Genomic DNA, 19,240 nt, shown 5'->3' on the forward strand with positions numbered 1-19,240 from the left:
GACACCAGAAATAAATGCCAGTTTCTGGCAAAAAACATAATAAATCATGGTTCTGTGACTGCAGGATGTTGCAAAAGGCAGTAAACACGATCTGGCTACCAAGTGCCCAAAATGTGATGGGTAGATGGCTGCTAAAACTTCAAATCTAGATTGTACATTGCTCTGGGGCAATCAGTTGTAACTTCAATTATGAGTTGAGGACTATCTGTAGATGTGTTCAAGCAGAGGCAGAACGGCCATGCATATGCTTGCTTTGGATTCTTACATTAAGCAGTGAGTTGGACACAATAATCTTGGTGGCCCTTTTCAACTCTATAATTCTGGGTACAAATGTGGCATGTGTACGTTGTGAATCAGTGGAATACTATGATGCAAGGAGGGTCCCTTAGCTGAGAAGACTTCACAACTGCTCATACTACTAGTACCTTTGAGCTTCCCATCTGTGCTATCATTAACCTTGCCTGCTTCATTAGCTGTACAGAGGCATGGCAACCCTTTCCCATTTAACCTGCAATTACACACCTAATCTTGCGTAAAATTGTAACGCTAATGACACCACTGCAGGCCTGACTAAACTTTGGATACTTGAGACTTTGCCTTCAGTGTTTCTTTGAAATTAAGGGTCACATTCTACGGAGAAACTCAATCAGAACAGTAGCGTACATTCTGAGTGTGGCCACTGGAAGCTTTCATACTGTCAGAGGCTCTCCAGGTATGATGAACTACGCTGTGGATCTGTAATCTTTGAACAGTACTATTCTGAAGTCCCATCTAGCTGGGTGAGGTCAAGGAAAGAAAAACTAGATGAATCTCACCAAGGTACATTCTATGCTAGTCTGGAGGCAAATGTAGCATCCTGGGAGGAATTTGTTTATAGCAAGTCCATTAAGGTGAAGGCTTTGAAATGCTTCTTCCCAGGTGTCTCGGCACCTGGGCAGGGATACTTTTTATAAGATCAGCCCACCAACAGAGTTGCTTACTATTGCTTGATTGCTTACATATTGCCATTTCTTTTCCAGCCTCCCCTCAATCTCTTACAATTAGGGGAATGGGTGAAAGGATAAAAAGGTAAAGTTTTCCACTATCTGTCCAGTTATGTCCCACTCTAGGGGGCAGTGCTCCTCTCTTTTTCTTAGCCAAGGGAGCCAGCATTGTCCGAAGACACTTCTGTGATCACGTGGCCAACATGATTATATGCCGAGGCACAAACGGCACACAGTTACCACTGAAGTGGTACCTCTTGTTCTGTACCAGCCTGCTACTGGCCCTGCAGAAAAGGCAGGGACAACCCCTTTTACAATAAGGCAAGAGGCTGGAATTATGCCTGCCAAATTTATTACTACAACAAACAAGACACGAACCAAGAAACCGGAGCTTTAAGAAACACGAACTATCCAAGCGGTTGCCTTCAGCAAACCAGCCCTCCCCACACATTCCCCTTATATAGAGTTCAGGGTGTGGCTTCTCTCTGCCTCCTTCCGAGAAGCCCCATTGCCTTCCTCTGTTTACTCCTGATTGACTGCCTCCTGCGTCAGGCGTCCTTGAACAGGGCCAGCTGTGGGTCATCTTCATCCATGCTGTCAGGCTCACACAGCTGGGTCTCCGTGGTGACCAGGTGGGAGGGGCCTGGCTGAGGGCTCTCATCAGCAAGATCTTCAACCCCCTCAGCAAGGTCTTCAACACCCCCCTCCTCCTCCTCTGAGTCATCCGACCCAACTGCCGAACCCACAGGCTGACCCTGAATCACAATACCTCTTTATCTACTCGTATTTGCACGCTTTTGAATGGCTAGGTGGGCAGGAGCTGGGGCAAGTAATGGGAGCTCACCCTGTCATGCATCTTGAACACAGGCTGTCAGCTTTCAAGCTAACAAGCTCAATATCTTTAACCATGACCCATCATGATCAGTGGTTAAAGATGCTGAGCTTGTTACCTTTACCAAGAGACTAAGCTACCACGAAACTATGATAGAAACTATCACAGGGATATACCGCATTGTGTCATTTCCCCCCATCAATTATTGTTATTATTATTATTTTTGCTTCAGAGGATTATAGGAAGGCACTTTGCTGTTTTAAAGGTGGTAGCCAGAATCTTCAATCCTCTTTTCGGTGCTTTTTTTTTTTTTTAAAAAGTGTATTATGCTTTTTCAAAGTTTAATACACCTTCAACTTTTATTTCTTCGGGGGGGGGGGGGGAAAGCACATCAGTAAAAATTGATTTTGGTGGGCCCTAGAGAAGAACTCAAAGCAGCTATTTTGCTAGCAGTTCATGTCTCTATTCTTAAGACTTCAGTTCCCAGGGGAACAAGGAGAAATAAAGAAAAGAAATGAAGAAAATAAAGAAAAGTTAAGAGTTTAAGTCCATCAGGTGAATGTATCCTGATATATTTTTTTTCTCCAATTCCATTTCAGAGTAGAGGTTTTGAATGCTTTTTCTTTCTGGACCAGAAAGAAACAAATCAAAGAGACAATGGGCTCCTTCCATAGGGAGAAGACTTCCACTCTGGCCTTTTGCTAGCTGGGTTGATTTTCTGTTTAGAGGTACTTTTAAACATCGGGCAGTGTTCACCAACAGTTTCTTTCACCTGCTGTCTTTTCAAGGGATATCCGTGGGGGGTGGGGAGGAGGAGGTGTTCCTGTTGGCTCAGCTCCTTGCTGTCAGCAGAATGGAAGAAGAGCCGCAGAGGGAAGGACGAGAAACAATGGTAGGAAACTGATCAAAGAGAGAAGCAACCTGGAATTAAGGAGAAACTTTCTGACAGTGAGGACAATCAACCAGTGGAACAGCTTGCCTCCAGAAATCGTGGGCGCTCCATCACTGGAGATTTTTAAAAAGAGATTGGACAATTACCTGTCTGAGATGGTATAGGTTACCCTGCTTGAGCACTGACTAGAAGACCTCCAAGGTCCCTTCCAGCTCTATTCTATTCTATTCTATTCTATTCTATTCTATTCTATTCTATTCTATTCTATTCTATTCTATTCTATTCTATTCTATTCTTTTCTATTCTATTCTATTCTATTCTATATATTCTATTCTATTCTATTCTATTCTATTCTATTCTATTCTATTCTATTCTATTCTATTCTATTCTATTCTATTCTATTCTATTCTATTCTATTCTATATATTCTATTCTATTCTATTCTATTCTATTCTATTCTATTCTATTCTATTCTATTCTATTCTATTCTATTCTATTCTATTCTATTCTATTCTATTCTATATATTCTATTCTATTCTATTCTATATATTCTATTCTATTCTATTCTATTCTATTCTATTCTATTCTATTCTATTCTATTCTATTCTATTCTATTCTATTCTATTCTATTCTATTCTATTCTTTTCTATTCTATTCTATTCTATTCTATATATTCTATTCTATTCTATTCTATTCTATTCTATTCTATTCTATTCTATTCTATTCTATTCTATTCTATTCTATTCTATTCTATTCTATTCTATATATTCTATTCTATTCTATTCTATTCTATTCTATTCTATTCTATTCTATTCTATTCTATTCTATTCTATTCTATTCTATTCTATTCTATTCTATTCTTTTCTATTCTATTCTATTCTATTCTATATATTCTATTCTATTCTATTCTATTCTATTCTATTCTATTCTATTCTATTCTATTCTATTCTATTCTATTCTATTCTATTCTATTCTATTCTATTCTATTCTATATATTCTATTCTATTCTATTCTATTCTATATATTCTATTCTATTCTATTCTATTCTATTCTATTCTATTCTATTCTATTCTATTCTATTCTATTCTATTCTATTCTATTCTATTCTATTCTATTCTATTCTATTCTATTCTATATATTCTATTCTATTCTATTCTATTCTATTCTATTCTATTCTATATATTCTATTCTATTCTATTCTATTCTATTCTATTCTATTCTATTCTATTCTATTCTATTCTATTCTATATATTCTATTCTATTCTATTCTATTCTATTCTATTCTATTCTATTCTATTCTATTCTATTCTATTCTATTCTATTCTATATATTCTATTCTATTCTATTCTATTCTATTCTATTCTATTCTATTCTATTCTATTCTATATATTCTATTCTATTCTATTCTATTCTATTCTATTCTATTCTATTCTATTCTATTCTATATATTCTATTCTATTCTATTCTATTCTATTCTATTCTATTCTATTCTATTCTATTCTATATATTCTATTCTATTCTATTCTATTCTATTCTATTCTATTCTATTCTATTCTATTCTATTCTATTCTATTCTATTCTATTCTATTCTATTCTATTCTATTCTATTCTATATATTCTATTCTATTCTATTCTATTCTATTCTATTCTATTCTATTCTATTCTATATATTCTATTCTATTCTATTCTATTCTATTCTATTCTATTCTATTCTATTCTATTCTATTCTATTCTATTCTATTCTATTCTATTCCATATATTCTATTCTATTCTATTCTATTCTATTCTATTCTATTCTATTCTATTCTATTCTATTCTATTCTATTCTATTCTATTCTATTCTATTCTATTCTATTCTATTCTATTCTATTCTATTCTATTCTATTCTATTTGATGCAACCAAACACTCATCTAGTTCAGCATCCTGCTTCCCACGGTGAGAAAACGTTTATTTTGCTATACAGGTAGACCTCAACTTACAATAGTTTATTTAGTGACCATTTGAAGTTACAATGGCAGTGAAAAAAGTGGCTTATGACCGTTTTTTTTACACTGGCAGCTGTTGTATTATACCCATGGTCATGTGATCAAAATTCGTACCATTCATATTTATGACGGTTGCAGTGTCCTGGACACATGTGACCACCTTTTGCAACCTTCTGACAAGCAAAGTCAACGGGGAAGCCAGATGCACTTAACAACATTGTTACTAAACAAACAACTGCAGTGATTCACTTCACAACTGTGTCAAGAAAGGTCATAAAAGGGGGCAAAATTCACTTAACAAATGTCTTACTGAGCAACAGAAATTTTGGGCTCAATTGTGATCATAAATCTGTACACGGGGAAAGGCCAAACTTCAGCAGTAATTAGCTGGGTTGCATGATGTATTATCCTTAGGTAACAAAACTGTACAAAGAACAATTCAGCACAGGCCATCTTTTGCCCAAGATATTAGGTTCACTGTTTCATGGAGGTTTACAGTGGGCCCCTTCTTATGATCCAGATACTCTGTGTTAGGTTTATTGTTGGCTATGCAAAGAATCAGACAATCTTTTCTGAGTTCGCACAACAGGAAAAGTTTGAGCCTTAAGAGAGATGATGCACAGGGGGTTAAAATTGTGCTGTGCCATCTTGAGTTATCTAAGCAGCTAATGGCACCGCATTATCTTGACTTCCTAACTACTTTCCTTCAGTGATTACATCCACCGGACCCACCTTGTTTGTTTGTCTTGGGTGAGAATCAAAGTCAGAAAACTGCTGCTGCTAAAATACAGGCAAGCAAGAGCCAGTTTGGTCCAGGAGTTAAAGCAGCCAGGCTGGAACCAGGAGAGTGTGAGTTCTAGTCCTGCCTTAGACACAGAGTTGGTTGGTTAACTTTGGGCCAGTCATTCTCTTTTAGGAAGCAAGGCAATGGCAAAGCACTTCTGAAATTTTGCCAAGAAAACCTCAGAGCCTAGTCCAGACAGTTGCCACAAGTCAATAATGACTTAAAAACATGTGCATGTGCACGCGTGCACACACACACACACACACACACACACACACACACACACACACACACACACACACATTTAGGTAAGCAAAGAGCCTGCAAATCTCCCAGTAAAGTGATGGAAGTGACTCTGCCATAACCTTTTTGTCATTCCTTCATCCTGATTGGGTGGCAAAAATCTCACGTTGAAGCACTTCCACTACTCATTTTTCTTCCTTTACTCTAGCAAGGAACATTAATACATCACTATCTATGATTCCAAGTTCAGGGAAATATTTCCTTGAACTGATGAGGGAGAACTAGGGCTATACAAAGCTTCACGTATAGGGTATGGCTACAAAAACAGTCCAACGTCCCTTCTCAAAACCTAGTGGTAGGTAAGTTGCTTTGATCTACCTGCTTCTTAGCAGGCCTTCCAAGAACAGCAAAAGTCTTCATTGCCATCATCTATGCACATTTTACACATTTCAAAACTTATTGAATCTTAATATCTTGTCAGTTAAACAGAGATTTCTGGCTACTAGAACAGAAGGCTATGACACAATATGAAGCACCTCACTGAGCAGAATCACACAACTTTTTTTGCCTCAATGAGAATAGTTTTTCCTCTGTAGGGTGAACCTTGTTCTCAACCAATCCACTGACTCAAGATTTGTTTGTTTATTTGTTGAGAAAAAGTGGTTTAGATTTTGGTTTTCAAACCTAGACTGTTTTAAGGCCATTGTTTGAAGGGATGTTTAAACACAGTTTGGATGTGAGAAGGGATTAAAATGGTCAACATCTTCCACTGGTGGCCAAAAGAAGAGAAATGCATGGGAGAAATGTGGTTTACAAGAAGTCCCTTCCTTATTGTTTCTTATTCCGAAGCAAGAGTGAATACAAACATTGTTATTATTTCTGTTATTATTTCCCTTGAGGCTTTATTTACTCAAAACTGTTGGTGGGCAGGGTGTGAGGAAGGCCAAATGATGTCCTAAACACGGTTCAACAATGGTGCCTCAGCCTTTGCATTGCTTAAGTGACAAGACCATAAAGGTCCAGTAAGTTTTGAAAACTAAAGTTGAGAGTGGAAGTGAAAGAGTTAAGGTCATGCTAGGGGTAAAATCTCTGTGATGCTCTTGGTCCCTTGATGCCCTGTACTCATGCTTATTTGGCCTAGTGTTAATTCAACGCTAGTGGTTGGGCAAATCCAGAAAAGGTAGGGAGAAAAAACGTATCAGCTGTAGTGGTGTGGTGACACAGTGGTTAGAATACAGTATTGCAGGCAAACTCTGCTCACAGACGAGAGTTTGATCCTGACCGGCTCAAGGTTGACTCAGCCTTCCATCTTTCGGAGTAAAATGAGGACTCAGATTGTTGGGGGCAATATTGCTGATTGTATAAACCACTTAGAGAGTGCTATCAAGCACAATGAAGTGGTATATAAGCCTAAGGTCTATTGATATAAACTAAATCCATATATTTGAAGCAATTCCCTTCCTAGATATCAGAAAAGCTCTTTAAAAATTGTTGTTTGGATAGTGTAATATAAACGGTTAAGATGTTAGACCTGGACCAGGAGGAAGGGGGAAGGAAAAGGAGGAGGAGGACTAATCAATCACGGTGAAGTGAATTTGCTCATTTTCTAGATAATCTCTGTCTTTTGTGCCAGCTCAGATATCAATAGGAAGCATGGTAACAATGGGACATATAAGTGCAAAGCAATAACAGTAATTACATTCACACTTGCAGGTACCTCTTTCATTCTGCAATGTTGTAATTGATTTACACTTTAGCTGTTATTTAGAAAAGACAACACTAGGGTCTGTCCAGCAATTTCCCTGGTTCATGATGATAACTAACAAAATTATCCCGATAGGTGTTTTTGTGAATTGCACAGAGGCAGCTAACAATTCAGTGATTTTCCTGCCTGTTCCCTTAATTTGGCCTTTAACTGGCAAAGCCAAAGGGTGTGGCGGCGACATTTTTACCAATGTCTGCAAGCAATATACGTAAATCTTTCCACTCCCCACCATTTGGTCAGAGCTGAAGCAGCTTCTTGGATGAGAAGCGAAACATCTTCAAAAGAAACACAAGAAAGGCCAGTTGCCTCCTGAAAAAAGCACCTTTGGCATATTCAGTCTATTACATTGAAGGATAATTGTTCTTGGCTATACTCTTTTTTTTAAAAAAAAATATTGAATGTGTTACACACATTGCATTTGAATGACGTACCATTTTTAGAATACTTGAACCCTGCTTCAAGTTCTTTTCCAATGGAAGCAAGATAAAACAGATCAAATCTGTTGGAAACTAGTCAAGGAGAGAAGCAACCTAGAACTAAGGAGAAACTTCCTGACAGTTAGAACAATTAACCAGTGGAACAACCTGCCTCCAGAAGTGGTGAATGCTCCAACACTGGACGTTTTTTTAAGAAGACACTGGCCAGCCATTTGTCTGAAATGGTATAGGGTTTCCTGCCTGAGCAGGGGGTTGGACTAGATGACCTCCAAGGTCCCTTCCAACTTTATTATTATTATTATTATTATTATTATTATTATTATTATTATTATTATTATTATTATTATTATTAAACAGCCACCTTTGCTGGGTAGCAACCTCTGAGAACGAGGTGGACCTATATGAGCTAGGATTTCCACCTTCATCCACCTTTATGGATTTTATCTTAGAAAACCTTAGGCCACTTCACTCAGATGTCTCTAAAATCGCCCTGCTCTTTTGTACCTGCGTAAATGTTCTTTATGAACATTTGGGTTGGGGAGGGGGGTTCCTTCCAGTTTAATGGGGAGGGGGGGTTCCTTCCAGTTTAATGACCCCTCTTCTAGAATAAAGTTGCTCAGCGCTCTTAGGATTCAACACCGTCCACTTGCTCTCACCACCCGGGCTATGTGCAACCTCTGAAAACTTTGAAAGGTATCTTCTTCAGAAGCCTTTAGAGATTCTTCCTTATTGGCAGGATACTAAACCAATTCTGTTTAAAATGACAGGAGGGAAGAATGGTTACTGACATAACTGGAGAGCAATCATGTTTGCCATGTTTGATTTTAACCCAGTGCGAATGAAATCAAATCAAATGTAGTTTTTTCTTCCAATCGCATTCACCACTGAGCAGTGGGAGACAGCTGCCAGAAGGAATAATACCATTCTGTGCTCTATTACAAGCAGGGTCGTATCAAAGACAAGTGATTATTTCTTTCTTCTGAGCAACAGTGACACCCCCCCATGTGAAACAATCTCCAGCTAAACTGGAGGGAGGTGTTAAGAGGGGGGCAAGCTTAGAATCCTTGTCTATGGAGATTCTCGGTCATCCAGGTCATGGTTGTCCCAAAGGTGCTTTTTCAAGAGGCAACTGGACTTTCTTGTTTTTCTTTGAAGACATTTCGCTTCTCATCCAAGAAGCTTCTTCAGGTCTGACTGGATGGTAGGGAATTCCCTTGGGAATAGCCTTGTCTGACTGTTCCCAAGGGAATGTGGTCAGACTGGTGAGATTCACATAACATAACATAACATAACATAACATAACATAACATAACATAACATAACATAACATAACATAACATAACATAACATAACATAACATAACATAACACAACACAACACAACACAACACAACACAACACAATATAACAATAAAGTTTCTCCTTGAGACTATTCACAAGTGATTCTGGTTGCTTGTGCCTAAAGTATATTGTATGATTCTGGGTACCACATTTCCATAGATGGGAGACGATTCAAAGACAGGCAATAAAAGGTCTTGAGGACATGCCCTATAAGGTTAGGCAATGTTCAGCTTGGAGAAAAGAAGGCTGAGGGTAGACAGGTTAGCTGTGTTCAAGTACATGGGGGAATAGTACAGAGAAGATAGTCAAGAACTATTTTCCATGGCTACGAACAATAAGACCAGAAATAATGGGTAGAGTTTGCAGCTATTTAGCTTTTGTTTAAATACAAGAAAAAATTCCTAAATTCTACACAATGCCACAATAGTCTATTTTTGGAGCTATGGGGGTCTCCCTTTCTGGAGATTTTTAAGATGTTTCTTAGTCATGTATCATTGATGGCTTAATTGTTTTTTTCTGCACAAAGCAGAGGTTGGACCAAATGAGACAAGTATTCCCTTCTGATTCTACAATCCTATAATTGTGGGGTTTGTTTGGTGGGAGGAGTTGTAGGACACTCAAAAGGCCAATGTGGTCCATCACCCACAGACAAGCTTGATCAGCTCCTTGCTTGTCATGATGATGCACAGTTGGCTAATTTATATAAAAGAGGCCTTTTATAGCATTTTGTATACCAGAGCAATGGTGGTACAGTAGTTGGAATGCAGTATTGCAGGCTAATTCTGCTGGCTGCCAGTAGTTGCTTCAGCCTTCCATCCTTTTGAGGTTGGTAAAAAGAGGATCCAGATTGTTGTGGGGCAATATGATGACTCTGTAAACTATTGGGGAGGGGTGTAAAGCACCATGAAGCGATATATAAGTCTAAGTGCTATTTCTGGTTGTCTACTGCAACGTACATGGGGCTGCCCTTGAGGACCACTCGGAGGCTTCAACTGGTGCAGAATGCGGCCTCGCGAGTTGTGATGGGGGTCTCCCGATACTCCCACGTAACACCTCTACTCCGCGAGCTACATTGGCTTCCGGTTGCCCTCCGGGTGAAATTCAAGGTGCTGGTGATGACCTATAAAGCCCTACATGGCTTGGGTCCGGGATATCTGAGGGAACACCTGCTGCCGGCATCAAGTTCCCTTCGTCCAGTGCGCTCCCACAGGGAGGGTCTTCTCAGGGTGCCACCGGTAAGAGATTGCCGGCGGGTAACACCCAGGGATAGGGCCTTCTCAGTGGGGGCGCCTGCCCTTTGGAACCAGCTGCCAGTGGAGCTGAGGACTGCCCCCGACCTCCGTTCATTCCACCGGGGCCTGAAGACCTGGCTCTTCGAGCTCTCTGGCCCAGGCTGAGGATTAATTTATTTTAATTGGGGTTTTATTTATACAGGGATAAATTTAATCTTTTTTAAACTTGGTTTTTAACTTTTGTATTTTTGGTTTTTAATTACCCTGTAAACCGCCCTGAGTCCTCCGTGAAAGGGCGGTATATAAATGTAATAAAATAAATAAAAAAATAAATAAATGCTGTACTCTCTTTGAGATCACACTGCTCTTTTGTGCATTAAAACTTCTATAAAAATTCAGAAATAATACACATCAATCTAAATATGACTTATACTTCTACATTACAATTGGTGAAATGCAGTGATTTTTCTCTGTAAAGTAGTAAACAGCCATAAACTAGGCATCCAAGCCTGCAAATAAGCTACTTTTCCATAAATCTGTTGGAACTATATTTCTGAAGCTTTTTTCCTTTTCCACGCTTTCAAAAAATGCAATCTAAATGGCTAGGCAGCCAAAAATACTAGGCTGCATTTTTTTTCCTTCTCAGGGCAAGAAAGAAAGTTATAAATAAATTACGTAGGTAAAATCATTATGGGCTGAGACCCGGTAAGGTCAATTTAGTCAAGTTCAGTTTTGTTCATTTTTCTGATTCTCCAACCTTAAATTAAGTTCATTTTATTTCAGATTGCAAAGAATAAAAATCTGCCTGAAAATCTACACACTATGTGTGTGAAAAATCCTTAAAGTAGGTTCATATTTCTAGCAATTTTAGCAATTTCCCCAGATGCTTCCTGAATATAAATGGTTTATAAATGAAATACACATTTTTGTATGATTTTTTTTTGAACTGCAGTATCATCAGTTATAGAAAAACACAGATGTATAGTTGTTTTGAATACTTTGTGGCAGAGGGAAATGGGATATAAAATTAAATAGTAAATACATGGGCCTTGACTTACGACTGATCACTTAGCAACCATTCAAAGTTACAACAGATCCCCCCCAAAAGCTACTTATCACCCAATTTTGAACTTACAATGGCTGCATTCCACCCCTGTGGTCACACGATCACATTTTGGGCCCTTGGTAATTGGCTCACCTTTATAGCTGGTTTCAGTGTTGTATGGACACACAACTGCAATTTTCAATCTTTTATACTGATTTTTCAATGTTTAATTCCAGTTTCTGAAAAAAAAGGCCTATTGGGTAAAATGTATTTGCCTAACAACCACCACATTGATGTGATCACTGAAGTGTTTCCTTAATGACCTTGGGGTTTAATGACCACCATAAAAAAATGTAAAATCAGGTCCGGTCATACAGTGATCTGCTTAATGACCATAACATTTTACAACCATAATTCTGGGGTCAATTACAGTCAAAAGCCAAGGACTACCTGCAATAGTTTTCCACTACCCATTCTATATCGTTGTTGAACTTCACTAATATGAGGCCCTTTATATCTTATTTTTATTTTAGTTGATATTTCTGGTCCTTTTTATTTGTTGATGTTGTTTCTGATTATATTGGGATATTGAGGCAGCTAATTACTAAAATGTCTAAAAAAGCAAGTCCCTGGCTCCAAAAAGAGTAACACCCCTCTGTCTAACCTTAATCTTTTATTTATACCCACAGAAGTCCAGTTAGACTATGAATGTTAGTAGCATTCATTCAATGAACAATGCTTTCTTCTAGACATAGAAGAAGACAGATTCAGTCAAAATGGGTCATTTCATCCCACAATGGTTCAAATAGAACCACTGAGGCAGTGGTGGGATTTAAATATGTGAACAACTGGTTCTATGTGTGGATGCCGCTTCCAGAAGTCCATTCTGGGCCTGGGCAACAAAAAAATTAGCTACCAGTTCTGCCAAAGTGGTGTGAACCAGCTGAATCCCACCACTGCATTGAGGAGAAGGTCAAAGAACTCAAGGGAGACCCAGAAGAAGATGGAGAGACAACATAAAAGACATACTACAACAACGTCAGTCAACAATGGTTGAGGGTGCTAGAAGAGCAAGAACTGCCTACATAAAGGAGGTGGGGGTTTCATTACATAGTCAAGACTGCCATTTTGATTTTTTGAATCCTCCTATGGATCACCCAAGCGATCACCCTCGATTAGTGATTGCACAGAGGTAAATTCAAACTAAATGATTAATTGGAAGGCTATGAATTCTAGTCCTGCCTTAGGCATGAAAGCTGGGTGTCTTTGGCCAATCACCAGGTGACTGTGAATTCTAGCCCCACCTTAGGCATAAAAGCCATCTAGGTGACTTTAGGCCAGTCTTTCTCTCTCAGTCCAGGACTGTTGTTGTGAGGAAAACAGGAGGAGGAAGGAGTATTGTGTGGTTTACCGCCTTGAATTATTTATAAAAATAATAAAGGTGGGATATAAATGGATAAATGAAATTTGAAAACAGTTTTTATTGCTAAAACTCACATATATATATATGTGAGAACAGAACAATGTGTGCCTGGATTGCTCTAGTAGAGCACTTCTTGTGAAAACACACACTGTTTCCATTTGTTATTGTTTGGCCTAGATGATGTCTGTGGGAGGTCTACTCTTTTGGCATGGAGCACTCAAGTGGAACCATTATTCCTCTAAATAGGCCGCAAATAACAGAGATGTCATTGACCTGTCACCTCATAGCAAGTTGATGGTTTAAAAAACAAACTCTTTATGTTTGTCAGTTAGAAGTGAGCTTGCACTGACACAGGGTATGACAAGTTGAGTGCTGCATTTGTCACATCAGGCCTTCCCAGGAGGCTTTGGAAGACAAGCACCCAATGTAAAAATGGACTAGTTTTATGTAGCAAAATGACCTTCTTCAACATGAAAGTCAAACATCACCATTATAGTCCAACACCGATGTCTCAGAATACTAATCATTTTTACAGTTTTCAATATATGCCTGCCTGTCACATTTGCCTCCTAGTTTCTCTATCTGAGTAGCAAGTACAAATTCCACTATATTTTTATGGATCCCCTAAATTCATGAGGGACAATGAAGTGGAATTGCACTCATTAGCTATTTCTCCTCAGAATTACTTTGCATCTAGCATTCCCATCCCTACCTGTGTTTGGGGTCATGGAAGAGAAATGATGGCAGAACCTATGGGTGGAGGGAAAAGGGGGATCAGTCCAGAATCTCTACATAGTCACAAGAAAACTAAGTCCAATACCCTTTGAGTGCCATTGAACCTTATCTAACTCTTAGCAGGTGCCCACTTTCAGTTGGGTTCCTGTGCATAGACTTTTAGCAATAAATCAGTTCAATAGAACTTTCATGTGTGGACCTGGTCTCTCGCCTCTGACAAGGCATTAGTAAGAAGAAGGGATGAACGTGTGTGTGCAAGCACATGGATGTTGGGATCATGGCAGGAGCCCAGGCGGAATTACATTTTTGATCAATACTACGCTGAGGTGAAGATAGAAAATACTGGTCCAATTAGCTTTTGAAATTCTTTCTCAGTCATTGTCTTCACCTTTCCTTTCTTCCAGAAATGAAAAGAAACTAGAATTCCACAACTACCTCATCCTTACCTTTCAAAATATAGAGAAATATAAGCGTCCACCTGAAACACACAGCTGCTCTTCCGCAAATGATCACTGTTGCTTTCTTAGCTTGGAAATCATGTTTCATTTAAAATGAGAGGCACATCTGAGAGACAGCCAGTCTTTGTGAACATTTTCTCATGGCTACAGAGGAATGTAGTTCTGGCTCGGAGAAGGAAATGGGAAATGAGACATGGTTGCTCAGCTTTGCCAAAGTAGAAAGTGTGAGAAAAAAACCTCAGGGCTGACACACCTTGATATTGTTGTTCTTACAAACGGACAGTGAAAGATTAGGACAGGCTTTCAAGATTCTCCTAATACACCAGGATGCCTGGCTGAGGAATTCTGGGAGTTGAAATCCACAAGTCATAAAAGGGCCAAGTTTGAAGACCCCTGCAATACACTTTACAACCGGGATTCCCAACTGTGGCAACTTCAAGTGCTTGCACTTTAAATCCTTGAATTCTCCTCAGTGGCCATGCTGGCTGTGGAATCCTGGGATTTGAAGTCTACAATCCTGGAAGTTGCTGAGGTCAGGAAATACTACCCTAGAATAAAGTAGCATTCCTAGAATCCCTGCAGTGTCTATCTCAGTGTTTCTTAACCTTGAAAACTTTAAGGTGTGTGGATTTCAACTCCCAGAATTCCCCAGTTCCCCAATTTTGGGGCAGTTCTGTTTTAATCCTTGGCATATTTTCAGTCAATGAGGCCAAAGGTATGGTGTGTGACATAAACATTGTTTTCTGTGAGGTGTTTGGTAACCAGTGTAGTATATTTACAACGGTTGCAAAATCCCAAGTTCATGTGATCACCATTTGTGATCTTCCTAGCCAACTTCCAACAAGCAAAGTCAATGGGGGAAGCCAGATTCGCTTAACAATCATGCAATTTACTTAACAATTGCAGTGATTTGCTTAACAACCATGGCAACAAAAAAAGGGGTAAAATCAGGCCTGACTCACCTAACGACCGCTTTGTTTAGCAACAGAAATTCTCTTCCCAATTGCCCTTATAAGTTGAGGACGGCCTGCAACTTATTATGCTTTTATAATTAAGTGCAGTACTGTGCAGAATGAAACAACCTTGGATGCAATAAGAGATGACAATTATTTATAACTTATTTGTATAAAATAAAATAAACTTTGTATAAAATAAAATAATAAATAAAATAAAATAATAAAATATAAAATAAAATAGCCTTTATAGATGGAAATGAAAAGGTCCATGGCATATAATCACATCATATGAAGGTTGGGGATGCTCTTATAAACTTTAAGTAATTGGACTTCAAGTGCAATTCTGCTGGGAGTCAATTCTAAACAAACCGGTAAGAAAAAAGCTTTTAACCTTGAAATGCCTGTTTCTAGTAATGGCAGAAGCAGATGATTTGGATCCAATAATTGGGTCAAGTACATGAGGACACAAACCAACCACCAGTATGTCCTTCATATAACTGACTTCTTGCCCATGTGGATGGCACAATTGTGCCATGAATTTTATTTGTTTTGATGGTTTATGGAATGTATAAAGTACCCCAGTCTCAAAGGGTTCTGAGCTGCATTCAACAGCAAATAAAAAGAAAGCGTAGTGAAGAACAGATGAAGCCCAGGGTTGAATTGCTGAGTTCTTGATGTACTTTTTTTTTATTACCAGGCAAGGCAACATCATCAGAATAACAGAGTTAGAAGGGACCTTGGAGGTCATCTGGTCCAACCCCCCTGCTTAAGCAGGAAACCCTATATCATTTCAGACAAATCATTGTCCAATCTCTTCTTAAAAACCTCCGGGACATGCGGAGTGAGTCTTTGACTGACTGACTGACAAACTAAATGTCAAGTTTATTATTTGTATGTCACCCATCCCACTCTGCAATGCAGCTTTTATAATATAATTAAAATAATATATATTAAAATATTAACAGCATTAGGCACAAAACTAGAAAACCAAAGGCAAGAATAATACAATGGTAGCATCTTCCCTATTAGTCTACTAGACCCACTCCAACACAGAGTACGTCTATCAGTACGCCAAGTGGACTAGTGCAGCCAGGGTTTTAATGGTGTTGCAAAAGGCCAAAAGAATGGGGATGGGGATGATGTTCCAAAGGGGGAGGCCTCAACAGAAAAGGCTTTCCTCCTAAGTCCTTGCCAACCAAAACTCTTTGACCAACGGGATCTGCAACACGCCCCTTCTGCCGGATCAAGTGGGATGGGCCAATCCCATTGGGGCAAGATATGCTTGCTGGAACTCCTTCCCCAAATCAAGGCTGGCAAGTTACCGCAGAGAAACAGCCAGGTAGAGAAGCAAGCTTACAGAATAATAAGAAGCTAATAGCAATCACCAAGAACCCCCCAAAGCCCCCAAAGCCCTATTAAAGAAGTGCATTATTGCTTGTAGGCATGCAAATAAAATTATGTTATGCCTACAGAGTGATTTGGTTGCTTTAGGTGAGCCAGAGTTTGGCCATAACAGAAGAGATCACCCTTAATCCAGGGAATCCAAAAATTAAAAAGAATTTGGCTGCAGCTTTGAAACTGAGCATTTGGTTTGTTTTAAGGCATAGGTTTTATGCTTTAAAATAAAAATTGGTTAGTCGTAAAAGGTGCAGCTAGGCCCTTCCTATCATGGAGGGCATTAGAACTTTTGCCTGCACATTTGATCAGTCACATCTGGGTTGGCCTCTACACAGAGGTTAAAGCCCTCCATGACAGAAAGACTACTTCAAATTATTGGTTATGATGCTGGCTCATTTCAACAAAGGGGTCTGGGTGCAATACTAAATTGAGGTTAATTAAAAAGGGGCATGCTTTCAATCTCTTTTTGGAAGGAAGGCAGTAAACTTCCCACGGTATATTAATGATGGTGATAATTATGCTGGAGGTAATTATGATACTACATTTATATCCTGCCTTTCCTATTAAGAGTTTAGAGGAAGTTACATAATGAGCCTCTGCTATTTTTATCCTCACTGCAACAAACATGAATTAGATAGGGCCAAGAGGTTGTGACTGCATTCGCACAACTGCTGGGCTTTATTTAACCTTAGTTGTTGCTGCTTGAGTAATTTAGTGTAACGCATAAATCCAGCCCAATGGATTTGACTAACCTGTGGGTCATTCAGCCCAGAAAATGATTTCAATGTAGTAACCACATTAAGCAGCTTGCATGAATGCAGCCAATGACTGATCCAAAGCTATGGTAGGACAAGAAGTGAGGGTGGAGTCAAAAGAGAAATCAGCCTACAGTCTCTATGCAGTCACAAGTGTTCTACCTCCAGCCCCTCTTGAATTCTGTTAACCCTTATCTAGCACCAAAATAGTGCTAACCGTTAGTTGACTAGATTCCCATTGCCTAGCCATAGTAATGAATCAGTTTAATTGGAGCTTAACATGTGACCTTGGTTTTTCACACCAGACAGTTATTCAATTGACTCCATGGTCAAATAGGTGTGTCATAATTTCATTTTCTTTTAGATTAACAGTAGACCAAGACTGATGCTAGAAACTAGTGGAAACTAATCGAAAACAGATCTATTCTAAAGAAGAAACCTATATATTATTACATGCTGACACAAGTGAAATCAGGAAAACAGGGCTGAGTGCTTGGCTAATTCAATTGTATATCCTCAGTTTGTTGTCCATAATGGGAGCTGAGGTCATACAGTCCATCATTGCTAGCCCTTTATTGCTTATTCATTCAGACATCTCTGCCAGATGTTTCATTTTAATGCAAAGTGCTTTGTGGTACCAAAGGTATAAGGAAATTGGAAGCAAAAAATCAACACTCTTACATTTGGTCTCCTGTGGCTTTGGTCTTCTCATCCTATCTTTCCATCTGTTTTTTCCCAAGCAGATGATCTTGTGATCATTTACACCCTATAATTAGAAGTGTTTCACTATTGATATATTCTAGCTATTGGAAAATCTTGCTTTCGGGAAGCATTTACGTAATGTTTTTCTATCTAACCTTTTATTATTATTTTTTATGCTGCTGCAACTTTCTAAGTTCACAGTGAGGTCTTTATTTTGGTTCTAAAACATTTCCATCCGGGAGTTTATATTTCACATCTTTCTTTGGCTACTTGATGGAAAACATCATTTGCTACTGAGGTTTGGATTCATAACCCCACTTTATTAAACTTTAAATGAGTAATTGTCATCAATGCTTCCTTCTCATAGTTTGGAATGGTGAGTTTGTTGCTGTTCCTATCTGGCATGCCTTAAATCTAACCCCTCTAACATGTCAATACAAAATAACTTAAAAACATGAATGAATCCCTTCCATAAATTTAGGGTTTGAATTGTCCATGCATCCCTCTTCTAATATATTCAGTATAAAGTCAAAGGTTCCTTTACTGGTCATTTTCCAATGTCATGTATGTCATTGTCTGCAGTGTTCCCAACCCCTGGTCTATGGCATGCCAGAAACCAGTCCGTATAAACAAGCAAAGCCCCATTTGCAGGATGCAGGCAACATGGAAAATCACACCCCTTCTGTTCCGTGGAAAAACTTCTTTCCATGGAACTGGTTCCTGGTGCCCAGAAGATTGGGGGCCACTGTTGGTGTCCTCCCTTCTAGGATTCTGAAAAATTCATAAAGCCTGGCTTTGGGGCCAGGATCAGGGTATAGATGTTTGTGTGTGTGTGTGTGTGCCCTCTTGTGTTTTGTTTTAATGGTTGCTTTTAGCCTGGGCTGCTATGATTTGTTTAGTGTGCGTTTTTAATTATTTTAATTTAGCATTGTGTTTTTTGGGAGCTTCATAGAGTCCCTTGGGATAGGCAGCTATAATAAATTTAACAGATGAAATCAGTAAATTAATACATCATTGGCCTTCAGTGCTTATGTACACATTACTTAAGACAAACAAGCCTCTTTAAACACAGTGAACTCGGACTCCAGGGAAACCATCACAAGCATACCCAATGGGTGGTCCTTAATGGATCTATGAGAACACAGAGAGAGGTAAGTATTAGTGTACTTCAAAGATTCTATGTTGAAATTGGTGCTCTCCAGCATTTTATAAACAATGGAGAAATAGAAATTTCAGAAGACACAAAGCTCAGAGAGCTTGCTAATATCCAAGAAG

Source organism: Vipera ursinii (assembly GCF_947247035.1).
Source record: "Vipera ursinii genome assembly, chromosome: 5".
NCBI lineage: Eukaryota > Metazoa > Chordata > Lepidosauria > Squamata > Viperidae > Vipera > Vipera ursinii.